This window comes from Mycteria americana, unplaced genomic scaffold, assembly GCF_035582795.1.
Source record: "Mycteria americana isolate JAX WOST 10 ecotype Jacksonville Zoo and Gardens unplaced genomic scaffold, USCA_MyAme_1.0 Scaffold_27, whole genome shotgun sequence".
Lineage (NCBI taxonomy): Eukaryota > Metazoa > Chordata > Aves > Ciconiiformes > Ciconiidae > Mycteria > Mycteria americana.
The window spans coordinates 999,521-1,004,115 of NW_027445609.1; positions in this window are offsets into that span (position 1 = coordinate 999,521).

A 4,595-nucleotide genomic window follows, 5' to 3' on the forward strand; every position below is an offset into this window, starting at 1 on the left:
CCAACCAAGGCTTTTGCGGAGCGCGAATGTCTGTGCGGCAGCGAATGCAGTTCCAAGGGACAGTGAAAACCAGGTAGAGCTTTCAGTGCTGGCAGCTTTCGTGTGGGCACAATCGGTGTACATTTCAAATTTGGCAGCCGGGCTCTGCCAGAGTCACATAGGCATTGTTGCGTCATAACCAACCAAGGCTTGCGCAGAGCGCGAATGTCTGTGCGGCAGCGAATGCAGTTCCAAGGGACAGTGAAAACCAGGTAGAGCTTTCAGTGCTGGCAGCTTTCGTGTGGGCGCAATCGCTGGACGTTTCAAATTTGGCAGCGTGCTCTGCGAGAGTCACATAGGCATTGTTGCATCATACCCAACCAAGGCTTTTGCAGAGCGCGACTGTCTGTGCGGCAGCGAATGCAGTTCCAAGGGACAGTGAAAAACAGGTAGAGCTTTCAGCGCTGGGAGCTTTCGTGAGGGCGCAATAGGTGTACATTTCAAATTTGGCAGCCGGGCTCTGCCAGAGTCACATAGGCATTGTTGCATCATAACCAACCAAGGCTTGCGCAGAGCGCGAATGTCTGTGCGGCAGCGAATGCAGTTCCAAGGGACAGTGAAAACCAGGTAGAGCTTTCAGTGCTGGCAGCTTTCGTGTGGGCGCAATCGCTGGACGTTTCAAATTTGGCAGCCGGTCTCTGCCAGAGTCACATAGGCATTGTTGCGTCATAACCAACCAAGGCTTGCGCAGAGCGCGAATGTCTGTGCGGCAGCGAATGCAGTTCCAAGGGACAGTGAAAACCAGGTAGAGCTTTCAGTGCTGGCAGCTTTCGTGTGGGCGCAATCGCTGGACGTTTCAAATTTGACAGCCGGGCTCTGCCAGGGTCACATAGGCATTGTTGCATCATAACCAACCAAGGCTTTTGCGGAGCGCGAATGTCTGTGCGGCAGCGAATGCAGTTCCAAGGGACAGTGAAAACCAGGTAGAGCTTTCAGTGCTAGCAGCTTTCGTGTGGGCGCAATCAGTGGACGTTTCAAATTTGGCAGCAGGCTGTGCGAGAGTCACATAGGCATTGTTGCATCATACCCAACCAAGGCTTTTGCAGAGCGCGAATGTCTGTGCAGCAGCGAATGCAGTTCCAAGGGACAGTGAAAACCAGGTAGAGCTTTCAGTGCTGGCAGCTTTCGTGTGGGCGCAATCGCTGGATGTGTGAAATTTGGCAGCGGGCTCTGCGAGAGTCACATAGGCATTGTTGCATCATACCCAACCAAGGCTTTTGCAGAGCGCGAATGTCTGTGCGGCAGCAAATGCAGTTCCAAGGGACAGTGAAAACCAGGTAGAGCTTTCAGCGCTGGGAGCTTTCGTGAGGGCGCAATCGGTGTACAATTCAAATTTGGCAGCCGGGCTCTCCATGAGTCACATAGGCATTGTTGCGTCATAACCAACCAAGGCTTGCGCAGAGCGCGAATGTCTGTGCGGCAGCGAATGCAGTTCCAAGGGACGGTGAAAACCAGGTAGAGCTTTCAGTGCTGGCAGCTTTCGTGTGGGCGCAATCAGTGGACGTTTCAAATTTGGCAGCCGGGCTCTGCCAGAGTCACATAGGCATTGTTGCATCATAACCAACCAAGGCTTTTGCAGAGCGCGAATGTCTGTGCGGCAGCGAATGCAGTTCCAAGGGACAGTGAAAACCAGGTAGATCTTTCAGTGCTGGCAGCTTTCGTGTGGGCGCAATTGCTGGACGTTTCGAATTTGGCAGCCGGGCTCTCCATGAGTCACATAGGCATTGTTGCATCATAACCAACCAAGGCTTGCGCAGAGCGCGAATGTCTGTGCGGCAGCGAATGCAGTTCCAAGGGACAGTGAAAACCAGGTAGAGCTTTCAGTGCTGGCAGCTTTCATGTGGGCGCAATTGCTGGACGTTTCAAATTTGGCAGCCGGGCTCTGCCAGAGTCACATAGGCATTGTTGCATCATAACCAACCAAGGCTTTTGCGGAGCGCGAATGTCTGTGCGGCAGCGAATGCAGTTCCAAGGGACAGTGAAAACCAGGTAGAGCTTTCAGTGCTGGCAGCTTTCGTGTGGGCGCAATTGCTGGACGTGTCAAATTTGGCAGCCGGGCTCTGCCAGAGTCACATAGGCATTGTTGCGTCATAACCAACCAAGGCTTGCGCAGAGCGCGAATGTCTGTGCGGCAGCGAATGCAGTTCCAAGGGACGGTGAAAACCAGGTAGAGCTTTCAGTGCTGGCAGCTTTCGTGTGGGCGCAATCAGTGGACGTTTCAAATTTGGCAGCCGGGCTCTGCCAGGGTCACATAGGCATTGTTGCATCATAACCAACAAAGGCTTTTGCAGAGCGCGAATGTCTGTGCGGCAGCGAATGCAGTTCCAAGGGACAGTGAAAACCAGGTAGATCTTTCAGTGCTGGCAGCTTTCGTGTGGGCGCAATTGCTGGACGTTTCAAATTTGGCAGCCGGGCTCTGCCAGAGTCACATAGGCATTGTTGCATCATAACCAACCAAGGCTTTTGCGGAGCGCGAATGTCTGTGCGGCAGCAAATGCAGTTCCAAGGGACAGTGAAAACCAGGTAGAGCTTTCAGTGCTGGCAGCTTTCGTGTGGGCGCAATTGCTGGACGTGTCAAATTTGGCAGCGGGCTCTGCCAGAGTCACATAGGCATTGTTGCATCATACCCAACCAAGGCTTTTGCAGAGCGCGAATGTCTGTGCGGCAGCAAATGCAGTTCCAAGGGACAGTGAAAACCAGGTAGAGCTTTCAGTGCTGGCAGCTTTCGTGAGGGCGCAATCGGTGTACAATTCAAATTTGGCAGCCGGGCTCTGCCAGAGTCACATAGGCATTGTTGCATCATACCCAACCAAGGCTTTTGCAGAGCGCGAATGTCTGTGCGGCAGCGAATGCAGTTCCAAGGGACAGTGAAAACCAGGTAGAGCTTTCAGTGCTGGCAGCTTTCGTGTGGGCGCAATCGCTGGACGTTTCAAATTTGGCAGCCGGTCTCTGCCAGAGTCACATAGGCATTGTTGCATCATAACCAACCAAGGCTTGCGCAGAGCGCGAATGTCTGTGCCGCAGCGAATGCAGTTCCAAGGGACAGTGAAAACCAGGTAGAGCTTTCAGTGCTGGCAGCTTTCGTGTGGGCGCAATCGCTGGACGTTTCAAATTTGGAAGCCGGGCGCTGCCAGAGTCACATAGGCATTGTTGCATCATAACCAACCAAGGCTTGCGCAGAGCGCGAATGTCTGTGCGGCAGCGAATGCAGTTCCAAGGGACAGTGAAAACCAGGTAGAGCTTTCAGTGCTGGCAGCTTTCGTGTGGGCGCAATCAGTGGACGTTTCAAATATGGCAGCGGGCTGTGCCAGAGTCACATAGGCATTGTTGCATCATAAACAAATAAAGCTTATGCGGAGAGATAATGTCTGTGCGGCAGCGAATGCAGTTCCAAGGGACAGTGAAAACCAGGTAGAGCTTTCAGTGCTGGCAGCTTTCGTGTGGGCGCAATCGGTGGAGGTTTCAAATTTGGCAGCCGGGCTCTGCCAGAGTCACATAGGCATTGTTGCATCATAACCAACCAAGGCTTGCGCAGAGCGCGAATGTCTGTGCGGCAGCGAATGCAGTTCCAAGGGACGGTGAAAACCAGGTAGAGCTTTCAGTGCTGGCAGATTTCGTGTGGGCGCAATCAGTGGACGTTTCAAATTTGGCAGCCGGGCTCTGCCAGAGTCACATAGGCATTGTTGCATCATAACCAACCAAGGCTTTTGCGGAGCGCGAATGTGTGTGCGGCAGCGAATGCAGTTCCAAGGGACAGTGAAAACCAGGTAGAGCTTTCAGTGCTGGCAGCTTTCGTGTGGGCGCAATTGCTGGACGTTTCGAATTTGGCAGCCGGGCTCTGCATGAGTCACATAGGCATTGTTGCATCATAACCAACCAAGGCTTGCGCAGAGCGCGAATGTCTGTGCGGCAGCGAATGCAGTTCCAAGGGACAGTGAAAACCAGGTAGAGCTTTCAGTGCTGGCAGCTTTCATGTGGGCGCAATTGCTGGACGTTTCAAATTTGGCAGCCGGGCTCTGCGAGAGTCACATAGGCATTGTTGCATCATAACCAACCAAGGCTTTTGCGGAGCGCGAATGTCTGTGCGGCAGCGAATGCAGTTCCAAGGGACAGTGAAAACCAGGTAGAGCTTTCAGTGCTGGCAGCTTTCGTGTGGGCACAATCGGTGTACATTTCAAATTTGGCAGCCGGGCTCTGCCAGAGTCACATAGGCATTGTTGCGTCATAACCAACCAAGGCTTGCGCAGAGCGCGAATGTCTGTGCGGCAGCGAATGCAGTTCCAAGGGACAGTGAAAACCAGGTAGAGCTTTCAGTGCTGGCAGCTTTCGTGTGGGCGCAATCGCTGGACGTTTCAAATTTGGCAGCGTGCTCTGCGAGAGTCACATAGGCATTGTTGCATCATACCCAACCAAGGCTTTTGCAGAGCGCGACTGTCTGTGCGGCAGCGAATGCAGTTCCAAGGGACAGTGAAAAACAGGTAGAGCTTTCAGCGCTGGGAGCTTTCGTGAGGGCGCAATAGGTGTACATTTCAAATTTGGCAGCCGGGCTCTGCCAG